The sequence below is a fragment of the Neovison vison genome, chromosome 14 (genome assembly GCF_020171115.1).
Source record: "Neovison vison isolate M4711 chromosome 14, ASM_NN_V1, whole genome shotgun sequence".
NCBI classification, from domain to species: domain Eukaryota; kingdom Metazoa; phylum Chordata; class Mammalia; order Carnivora; family Mustelidae; genus Neogale; species Neogale vison.
The window spans coordinates 35,326,606-35,338,038 of record NC_058104.1 but is presented as its reverse complement, the minus strand read 5'-3'; the positions used below and the strand labels follow the sequence as shown (position 1 = coordinate 35,338,038).

General features: G+C 50.9%; 1 protein-coding gene and 1 non-coding gene across 4 annotated transcripts in view; one reads left to right on the top strand and one right to left on the bottom strand.

Moving 5' to 3' along the window:
* Positions 1-2,491: 2,491 nt before the first annotated feature.
* On the bottom strand, positions 2,492-2,573 carry TRNAL-UAG. The gene has a single exon. It is a non-coding gene; the product is annotated as a tRNA-Leu (tRNA).
* Positions 2,574-2,663: 90 nt separating this feature from the next.
* EEF2K (eukaryotic elongation factor 2 kinase) overlaps positions 2,664-11,433 on the top strand; it is a 68,461-nt gene continuing 59,691 nt past the window's right edge. The window contains exon 1 of one of the 3 annotated variants that reach the window (XM_044234044.1): positions 2,664-2,863. The gene's annotated coding sequence lies outside the window, so the exon portion shown is untranslated. Of the gene's footprint in view, positions 2,864-2,943; positions 3,063-8,708; positions 9,017-11,433 lie in introns of those variants that run through there. The other 2 variants (XM_044234043.1, XM_044234041.1) reach the window with 2 other exon arrangements.

Genomic DNA, 11,433 nt, shown 5'->3' with positions numbered 1-11,433 from the left:
GGGACCTCGGAACCTTGGGGCAATTGTGGGTCACTCTGCTGAGAAAGCTTCGCTCCTTTCGTGTGTCTTGACCCAGTGGAAAAGGAGGCGGTCCCTCCACCCAACAGACAACTGAGTCCCCATGAGGATTTTAGAGGCTGTCAGGTAACTCAGCCCTCTGTACCTCAGGTTCTGAGAGAAGGAGGTCCTGGTTTACTTGGAAATACTGAGTACAAGCAACATGAATGCAGAAAACAGAGTTGTTGTGGTAATCCAATCCAAATGGATCATCAAGGTGAATTCATAAGTTTCCCACTGTGGGTGCTGAAGCTATTTCCTGTTGTAAACCCAAGGCTGGGTGTCTAAAATGTCCTCCAATCTCAGGGTGCCTGGCTGGCTCAGCAGGAGGAGTGTGCAACCCTTGATCTCAGGGCTGTGGGTTTAAGCCCCATGTTGAGTGCAGAGATTACTAAAAAATAAATTTTAAAAATATCCTCATAGTCTCTTTCATCTTAGAAATATTCTCCCTTGATTCCCCATTTCCTGTCTCAGTACTGCTCCTTTGGCTCTCTCTCCTCAAAATCAGATTTTGTGATGAGTTGTCTCTTCAAAATAGCTTTTTAAAAAAGATTTTGTTTATTTACTTATTTGAAAGAGAGTGAGAGCAAGGGGGGCAGTGGGAGAGGAGGGAGCAGGAGAGGGAGCAGGAGAGGGACCAGCAGGCTCTGCACTGAGCAGGAGCCTGACATGGGAGATGAACCAACAATCCTGAGATTCCTGAGATCATGACCTCAGCCAAAACAGAGAGTCCGACGCTTACCGACACGAACCACCCAGGCATCCCTCAAAATGACTTTAATCAGGGTCATCATTGACCTTGTCTGTAAATCATAATTCCAATCATGATTGGAGCCTCTTAGTGTTCAACATTCCCTCTACCCCCTCTTTGCAATACTCGTCTTGGTCTATATGGACACCACACCTGTTTTCCACCTATCTCTGGCCATGCTTCCTCAGTCCCCTCTCTCCCACTGCCCTCCATTCCTCAGGACTCTGTCTTGGTCCCTCCACTCCCCCTGTGCGCTCTTCCTGAGAAAGTCCATCCATTCCCATGGCCTCAGTCTCCACCACCTCCCAAATCTGTATCATTTGTCCAGAATGTTCTCTGGACCTCCAGACTTCTGTGCCCAACCTCAAACTCCGTGTGAGTCAAATTGAAGTCATCTTCTCCACGAACTCCTCCTCATCCTGTGTTGCCTCCTAGGGACAGGAAAGGCACCACCAGTGCCACCAGCCAAGGGCTCAAGCCTGAACCTGGTCATCACTTTTGACATGTTCTTCACATCCTCATCAGGGAGTTCTGTCAGATCACTTCCAAAATATCTGCCTGACCCACCCTTTCGGTCCTACCCACGGTCACAAGCATGGTACAAGTCACTCTTCTTTCTCCAAGACGGCTGCAGTAGACGTTGAATGGACCCTCCTGTTCCTGCTGCCAGAGGGAACTTTCTGAACCCCAAATTGGAACATGCCACTCTCCCATTTAAAACCTTTTGGTGGTTTTCCACTGCCCTCAGGACGAAGTTCCAAGCATTAATGGGGCCTTCATGCGTAAGGGGTCAGTCTCATCTCTTGCCGCTGGCCCATCTGTGCTGCTCTCTGCTCAGCAGCCCTGAATTGTCTTCAAAGCATCTCAAACTCGCCCAGCTCTGCCGCCAGGATCTGCCACCTGCTGCCTCCTCTTCCTGGGACTCCCCTCTCCGCCTTCACATACCTAACCTCTCAATTTCGAGTCCCAGCTAAATGTCACCTCCTCGGTTGACCCTGAGACAGGTTAGCACGCACTTTAGAACACTCCTTATAGGTGTAATCTGAATTTACTGCAGCTGTAAAACCGAGTTGGGTAGACTTGCCTGCCTTGTGTGATCTGTAGCCTCAGGATGCTCTTGGTTTCGAGCACACAGGAGACCTTTCATACATAGCTATTGGATAAATAAATAGATGAGAGGCCCCTGAGCCAAACCTGAAGACCAACTATGAGATGGATCCATGAAGCTGGGACTCGGAGGTTGATAGCCCCACGCGGGGCAGGCCCTCTGATGCCGCAACCTTTCCATTGGGTCGCTTGACACCAGTTCTACCAACAGATATTTGTGGGACCAGCTGGAGCTCCGCGTAGGACACAGAGGGGGCTGGAAAGGAACCTTCCCTATTGGGAAGGAATCCCTCCCAATTATGACCTAACCCAAGTCATAATTAAAAGTTGTAGGTAGTCTGCTGGAAAGTATTAAAATTATCTCAGATGCTTTTCCCTTGGAAATGAGACACTTCTGGTTTTATTTTTTAGGTACCTCGATCGCTAGGTTTGTGCACTGGGCTAGGGCAGGTGAGGGCCTGGGCTGCGTTTGCTCTCCATTCCTTTTTTTTTTTTTTTTTAAAGAGCAAAAAGGAACTTGTACTGGGAGAGGACGACAAATAGTTTAGGAAAAGAAAAGTGAGACCATCAGGGGTGTGGCAGCGGTGGGATTCGAACCCACGCCATCGAAATGACTGGAGCCTAAATCCAGCGCCTTAGACCACTCGGCCACGCTACCGCCCGCTACGGAAGCTTCTGTTGAAACTATATTAGTTTAATGACGTGGCGACTCACGCTCCATAGCCCCGCCCTCTTGGATTTGCGCATGCCCAATACCAGCCTAGCGTTTCCTGCGCGTTATTAAAGGCGGCTTGATCCCTGGCTCATTTCCGTGCCTTGGAACCACAGTCCTTTTTGGATCGGCAGCAAAATCTACGGTCGGAACGCAGCACTAAAAAGGAAAGAAGAGTCTCCAAATGTTAAACATGAATATGCAGTTCCCACGTGTGGGCGCCTTGGATTTGCCGGGTACGTCATATACTGTCTACAGCCACGTGGGGGCGCTGCCGCGCCGTCGCTTCCTCCCTTGCGGGGCCGGAGGCGGTGCGGGGAGCCTTGCCTCGCGCAGATCCGGGTTAGGTCCCCAGCCTGCGGACTCGCCATCCCTACTCCAGTTCCGCTCTGCACGCCCCGGGTGTCCCCGTGGTTTGGTCCTTGCCACCGCGAGGTAAGAATCACCGGTCCAGGTGAATGTTGTTAACAACGTCAACGAATGTTTGTGCGGATTAATGAGGCGGTTGGGCTTCCTCAAAGGGATCTCTTGTCTGCCTGTTAGCGAGGGAGAAACTGAAGTGCAGAGAGGCTAAGTGACTGGTCTGAGCTGCCCGAGACCCCAAGAGTCCCCTCCCCAAACCCTCCCAGACCCCAGACCCAAGATTCCCCTTCTTCTGTGCAAGCTGTTTCAGTGTTTTCTGCTTTTAATGCAATAAATACAGAGCGAATATACAATACATAAGTCGATAGCATATTTCTATCTCCCATCACCCAAAATTAATTAACATTTTGTATATTTGCTTCAAAGATTCTACACTGAATATATAGATAAGATTCAAGTCTCTTTTGATACCCTCAAGTTCAATTCCCTTTCCTCTTCCTTCAGGAGTCTCAGATCCTTCTAATTCACTTTTTTTCTAACTTTAGGTGCTCTTCGAGGTATCCATTTCCTTGCTAAAGGTTTAAGGAAGATAACAAAAAAATACAGTACAGTAGAGATACACAGGTGGATGGGGTAAGCTGAAATGCCGCCGCCCCCAAAGATGTCCACATCCAGGTCCCCAGAACCGTATGTTACTTTATGTGACAAAAGGGACTTTGTTAGTGTAATAAAGGATTTTCAGATGGGGAGATCATTCCGGATTATCCAGGTGGCCCCAGTGTAATCAAAAGCGTTCTTAGAAGAGAGACGCAGGAATCAGAGATTTGAAGACAGAGAGGTCTCAGTGATACTGCCACAAGCCAGGGAATGCCCTAGAAGTTATAAAAGGTAAGGACACACCTTTTCCCTTAGAACTTACGAAAAGGAACACAAGTGACTTCTGACTTCCCGAGCTATGAGCGGGCTGTGTTGTTTTAATCCACTAAATTTATGGAAAATTGTGAGAGCAGTCATTGGAATCCAGTACGGTGGATAAACCAGCCCATGGGCTTGTCAGTCACACAGCCTGAGCCTTGACTAGCAGTGTGACCTTAGGAAAACTACTTCTCCCCAGACCTGTTATTCATCCCTGTAATGGGGGGATAGTAATACCCAGGATTTCCGTGAGAATCAAACTCATTCATGCGCAGATATTCCTTGAGCACCAGCAGGCGGTCAGGCACTGTTCTGGGCACTTGGCTACACCAGAGTGAAGCAGAAGATTGAACGTGGTAATGTATATCATGCACTTAAAGACTTCTGGTATTTATTTGACTGAGAAAGAGATGAGGAGGAGCAAAGGGAGAGGGAGAAGCAGGACCCCCACTGAGCAGCGGTGTGGGATTCGATTCTAGGACCCTGGGATCGTGACCTGAGCAAAAGGTGGATGTTTAACCCACTGAGCCACTCAGGAAGCCCTGTGCTAGGTTTGTAAATGTGCATATGTGAATGTGGTGGTGGTGACTCCCAGGGACCTAGGCTCTCCTCCCTGTACCTCCCTGTGCTCACCACCAGTTCTTGGCTCGGTGCTCCAGACCACTTGGTGGTATTATCCACGTGCATCTCCCTACCCCTGCCTTCAGAAGGTGTCCTCTCCCAGGACCAGACCGGGATGTCTGCTAGAATGTCATCTCCAGATACTGTCTTGTTCACCGGAAGCTATATCCCCAGGACCTAGAACAGTATTGGCCACAAAACTCCTCCTCCTACCAGTGGTTTTTCGTGCTTGGTTAAGGCCACTCCAAGTTGCTGTGTGGCCCCAGATTAACACAGAGACAAACGCTTCTGGCTGGAGCTGCCCAACACGAGATCTCACAGAGTTTTAGTCTGGAGGTGGCCAAACTGGGGTCTGTTCTTTTGGAGGATCCCAAAGGAGCCACAAGCAGGAAGCAGAGCCTTATTTAAGAATCCCTCCTAATGACTCAGCATTCTCCTATAGTTGGGCATTCTCTTTTTTTTTTTTTTAAAGATTTTATTTATTTATTTGACAGAGAGAGATCACAAGCAGGCAGAGAGGCAGGCAGAGAGAGAGGAGGAAACAGGCTCCCTGCTGAGCAGAGAGTCCGATGTGGGGCTCGATCCCAGGACCCTGAGATCATGACCCGAGCCAAAGGCAGCGGCTTAACCCACTGAGCCACCCAGGCGCAGTTGGGCATTCTCCTATAGAGCATGTGCTGGGGGCAACCTTCCCCCACCCCAACTCTCTCTCTCTCTCTCTGATAACTGAATTCAAGTGAACATTAATCGTACACCCACTCGGCCTGCTCAGGCAAAGAGCAGATCTTCTGGGAGAAGGAGAGCCGCTTGCAGAGCTGCCCAGAACCCTCATGCCAAAAATCCAGTGGAAGGCAGGCCATGAGCTCATCTGCTCCACCAAGATTTCTCTCCAGGCCTGTCTGGCCCCCAGCGACCCGCTGACCCAGCTTCTCTGGTGACTGACGTCTTCAAGGGTGCTGTTTGGGAAAGGGCAGCTTCTGTGCAAAGCCAGCCCCAGCCAGGCAAGGTGGGGAGGCCCCAGAAACCAAAGCAACTGGCCTGTTTCATTTTGTAAGAGCTCGGGTTTTGACGTGACATTTAAAGTAACTTTTGCAAAAGTAATGTGTGTTCTTTGTTGAAACTGGGGCAAAGAAGGAGAAGCACAGATAAGAAAACAAAATCACTTTTAATCTCTCTACCCAGTTAAACTCCTGTCAAAGCTTTAGTAAAGGAAGGTGCTTTTTGTCTGTGGAAATTGGTAATGTAGGGGCTCCTGGTTGGCTCAGTCAGTAGAGCGTGTGATTCTTTTTTTTTTTTTTTTAATATTTTGTTTCTTTATTTGACAGAGAGAGGGATCACAAGTAGGCAGAGAGGAAAGTGGAGGGAGAGGGGGAAGCCGATTCCATACTGAACACAGAGCCCAGTGCAGGGCTCGATCCCATGACCTTGAGATCGGAACCTGAGCCATAGGCTCAGGTGGAGGGAGAGGGGGAAGCTTGAAGAGATGTTTGTCCACGTGAGAGACGGAAGGGCAGGTTTTAGGACAGGGGAGCAAGGCTTGGAGCCGGAGTGTGCCGGTGACCGATCCCTGTGAATGGTTTATTTTTCCTCTTGCATGCTGTGACATCACCGGTATGGGGTACTGTTTTCCTTCCTATCCTTTTTTGGTTACCCAAATTCTTCAATATAAAGTCTGAATACCTCTGTGTGATGGTTATAGGAGATTAAGGACCAGGCAAAATCCGAGAATGATCTGATCCACATCTCTTTGCTGAGGCCACCCAGGGCACCTGTCTTCCTAAAGCTCCCAGAAGTGATGCCAACTTTTCCTTCCAGGCTCCACTCAGATGTCATTTCTTCAGGAGAGGCTTCCTGAGCAGGTTGCCCACGTCATCGCTCGTTGCCTGCTGCGCTGCTCACTCTTGGCACGCCCGGCGGTTTAAGTCGTGGCATAATGACTATGTGAGAAATTTCTGTTCTTCCATTTCTTACCCCATTAGAGCTGCGTAGCACATGCTTGGCACGCAATAAGAGCTTAATAAATATTTGCCATAAGAATGAATGTTCAGGGGTGCTGGGGTGGCTCAGTGGGTTAAGCCTCTGCCTTTGGCTCGGGTCATGATCTCAGGGTCCTGGGATGGAGCCCCACATCGCACTCTCTGCTCAGCGGGGAGCCTGCTTCCATCTCTCTCTGCCTGCTTCTCTGCCTCCTTGTGATCTCTCTGTCAAATAAATAAATAAAATATTAAAAAAAAAAAGAATGAATGTTCAGAAACCCTAGACTTAAATCCTACCAGCTCAACAACTCTCTGAAAAAGAGGGATTCTATTTTTTATGCTTGCTCGAAAAGATCCAGATTAGGATCTCATTGGGCTAAAGGGATGGTATATGCTGATTGACAAGTCTTGTCCTGTGTCCACTCTTGGCCCCAGGGCAGTGGTGAGGGCTTTGCTCCCCCACTAAGAATGGAGTGGGCTGGTTTCCTAAAGGCTAATCAAGACCCTCATGCAAAGAAGGGGGACAAAAATTACAGAGGCTCAGATGAGTTAAATAATTTGCCCAACGCCACAGAGCTATCAGTGGTTCAGTAATACAGTGTTGTGTGTTTTGTTTGTTTGTTTGTTTGCTTTTTGGTCTGGCTTTGAATTTGGACAGATCAGCTCAGAGTCTGTTCCTGCCCAGCTTTCCCACAGTCGGAATTTCAGGTGCAGTTTTGTCTTGCCAAAAGCCAGAAGAGTTTTCCCAAGATGACTAAAGGAGCCAACACTTCAAACCAAAACATCTGTTAGCTTTTGTATTTTCCAAAACTTGTAGCACAGAGGCCAAAGAATAAAACACCGAGTGATGGGTTTCAAGACCATTTCATTTTTTCCATCCCCCTTCCCCTTATGAGATGTCACCTGTATGTCATCCCCCTCCCCAAGCTGCATAAACTTGAACCTGCTCCCCACAGAGGCCTAGCACCTTTGCTCTCCCAGGGGACTCTGTTTGCTGGGCTTCACCTGGGCAAAGACTCAGTGTGCCCTCCAGCTCCTAAAATGTAGATACCTTTTGCCAAGAGGAGGCACCGCAGAAATCTTCTGGGCAGGGACACCTGGCTGGCTCAATAGAAGGAGCCTGCCACTCTTGACTTGGGGCCTTGAGTCCAAGCCCCATGTTGGGTGTAGAGATTACTTACACTTAAAACAATTAAAAAGAAAGATAGTAAATCTTTTGGGCAAATCTACCTCTAAGACCCTGAGTTTTATGACCTGTGAAATAGAAATAAAATGCAACCTACTTCACAGGGTTGATGTGAAGATAGAATGAGATAAATCACTCAATAAATGCCACTTATTTTTATACTTAAGTAAGAGTTGTGGAATTTCTAAAACTTTAGTAGAAAAGTATCTGGAAGTATATAGTATCAACATGTAGTTTTCGTTAGTTTTGTATCCTTTTCTTCTTTATACCTTTCCGTATTCATCCATCCACTGGAAGGAGAATTTTTTTTTTTTTAAGATTTTATTTATTTATTTGACAGAGAGAGATGACAAGTAGGCAGAGGCAGGCAGAGAGAGAGAGGAGGAAGCAGGCTCCCTGCTGAGCAGAGAGCCCGATGCAGGACTCGATCCCAGGACCCTGAGATCATGCCCTGAGCCGAAGGCAGCGGCCTAACTCACTGGGCCATCCAGGCACCCCTGGAAGAATTCTTAAGCATTTAGCATGTGCCAAGCCCCGTGCAGGGACTTAGGAATACGGCAATGTGCTAGAACGGTGTGGGACGTCTAGAGGGGATTGTAAATAATGACACAAATAATTGCAGTTGTTATACGTACCTAAGTTTTCGCCAAGCAGAAATTAGAAGAAAAAAAAAGCAATTTCCGATAAAAAAAAAATATTTACGATGACCCATGGAGACTGAATGAGATGGGTTTCTACTGATTTTGGAAAGGACTTCGCGGATTGCCCGCCGGGAGGGCGCCCCCTTCGCGGGTGGGTGCCGAGCCCGCCCCTCGCATTAGGTGGGGACGCCGCGGACTCAGCGCGCTTTTGCGCTGGAGCAGGGAGACCCTCCCGGCGGCTGCAGGAGCGCGGACGGCCACCAGGGGGCGGCCACGTGAGCGCCGCGCGGCGCCGTGCGCCCGCCGGACCGGAGCCCCGCCCCTGCCCGAAGGCTCGTGCCCCAGCCCCAGCCGCGCTCCAGCCGGGATCGCACGCCGGACGCCCCGCGGTGCTGCTGCTCCAGCTCCCCTGACTGTCGCCTGCGCCTCCGCCCCAGGCACGCGGCCCTTCGCGTCCCCGGGGTCGTGCCGGCGGCCCCCGCGCCCCCCAGGTTGACCCGACCGCCCTGCGCAGCTCCGGCTCGCCTCCCCAGAGCGCCGTCCGTTGCGCCCCGCTCGCTGCTCCCCGGCACTCTCGGGGGGTCCGCCCGCCCTGCACCCTGGATTACCGGGCCGCGAGCCTCTGCCAGCTCCTCTGGATCTTCGCGGCCGTGGGCAGCGGCTGCAGGGCCTGTCCGCCCGAGGGAGGTAAGTGCCGGCGGCGAGGGGCCGGGCGGATGGGGACCGGGATCCGGGCGCTGCAGGCCTGGGACGCCCGGGGGCGCCGGCGCCTCGAGCGCGTTGGGTCGGGGCTTGGAAGTGGGGTCGGAGGCGGCGCAGAAAGAGTGTGTGTGTATGGGGGGCGCTGCTTCTCAGGTTTCAACTCTTTGGGGCTCAGTGGTTGCTTCTGTAAAAGAAGTGGGGGGAGCCATGCGGATTAACGGAGGGGTCTGCTGGGAAAGCACTGGGCACACGGTCGGCGGGGAGGGGCGGCTTGGGGGCCTCCGCCCGGGGCGCCTCAGAACCCGCACAGCCTGCGGGCAGCGCCGCTTTCCTGTCTCTGCAGGGCCCCTCGCCACCCCCCCCCCGCCCCTGAACAAAAGGCCTGAATTCCTGGAACCTCGAGGACAGTGTAGACGCGCCCTTGCTGCATTGCTGGCTGCGGGAGGGAGTTTGGGTGTTGGCAGGCTCCGTGGACATGTGCGCCAAGGGCCGGGCATTGATAGGCGAGTGGCGGCGCGGAGGTGGAGGCCTCCCGGGTAAGTCCCGGCCTAGATCTGTCTGTGCCCAGGCGGTGGATTGCGGGGAGTCAACCCAGCTGCGTCCCTAGTATGACAGATGGGCCGCTACGTCTGCTGTGGGGACGCTCTGGGAGCCTGACTTCTGGGACCTCGGCCCTGGGTGCTGCCTGCCTTGGGGCCATCATTTCAGCCCGGAAGTTGAGTGACATAGTCCAGCTCTGATTTTACAGAGGAGGAAACCGAGGCCAGGGTTGTCTAACAGATAACTAACATGCAAGGTGCCCCAGGTGTGGCCTTGGAGAGCAAGAAGAGGGGAGCTGGCGTTGCCGGCTGTGTCTGTGTGTGTGGAGGGGGGGAGGCGCCTGGGAGGCTTCCTGGAGGAGGTGATGTTTGAGCTGATCTGGAAGGATGCCAGTGGAAGGAGGTAGGGTTATGCACACATTCATGTTTGTTCGTGTATTAGCTTAACAAATACGATAAAGCTTCTGGATGATGTGAATTCAGGTGTAACAGAGTTGGGATTGCCGTCTCCCCTTCTTTGAGTTGTCTCAAAGAGGGGAGTGTGCAGGTAATGAGGGAGCAGGAGGCTGGCTGAAGACAAAGTAGAAGCTGACACCCTGCAACCCCCACCTCCCTACTCCTAGGTGGGACACGTGTGACATTCTTCCAGGAACCTCCCAACTATCTTCATGTTAATGCCTTGCTAAAGGGAAAAACAACCTTAACTTAACAATGGCAAGGCCTTGGCTGTCCCGTGGGTCTTCTTCCGCATATGGAAGTCCTTTGGGAAACCTCCCTTTTCCTCACCTCCCCCAACTCCATAGTATGTAATCAGTGACCCCCTCACAACCCTGGGGCAGCAGCTCTTCCTTGCACCCTGGTCCTGGTCCCCATGCTTTCATAAACCACCATTTTGCACCAAAGAAGTCGCAAGAATTCTTTCTTGGTCATGGGCTCCAGAACTCACCCCCGAAATTCACCTACATTCCCAGACCACATCGCAGGGGTCCTAAGTTCTCATCGTCTGCAGGGGTTGGGGGAGGCAGGAAGTGGGGGGCCTGAAGGTCACTTGAAATGGTCTCACATGACATAGGATTAATAGTGTACATTCTGTGATTTGCAGTTTCTCTCTTTTGTGCTTTCGGTGACAGAACACTGCTTTTTGGCTGATAAGGATATAACCCTGATTTTATTTTAAATTGTTCTAAATGTATTATGTGACAGAGATGGCAATTAGTCACCAATACTCCTGTTCTCCTCTTCCTCGGGTATCGCCTGGGTGAATTTCCCAGGCTCCTTTACCGTTCTTGGCAGGGTTGGTGGCCAGTTGCTGGGACACTGAGAACAGTGTGGAAGAAAGCCGAGGGTCAGCAGCAGAAACTTGGTTTTGTTCAAGCTCCTTCTCTAGGAGGGCACTCTTTCTGGTCCAGTTCTTCTTAAAACTGAAGCAGAAGAAGTTGATGGTCAGAACTAGATCCAAAGTAATACCAGCTGTCTGGCCAGATAAAAAATACAAGTTTTTGTGTTGGAGAAGTCCGTTCCGCTGACCAAGAAGCTGCAGACTATTGCCTTAGTAAACTGAGAAACTCAGAATGTTCTAAAAGGTGATTTTGGTGCCCATTATGGGATGAAAATGACTTGGATTTTTTTTTTTTTTTTTAAGATTTTATTTATTTATTTGGGATAGAGAGAGCACAAGCCAGGGGACGGGGATGGAGAGGGAAAGGGAGAAGCAGGCTCCCTACTGAGCAGGGAGCCCTGCAGAGCTGGATCCCAGGACCCTGGGTTCATGACCTGAGCCAAAGGCAGATGCTTAACCACCTGAGCCACCCAGGTGTCCTGTGACTGAATTTTTAAACATTGCTGGATTAAACCTTTGTAGCC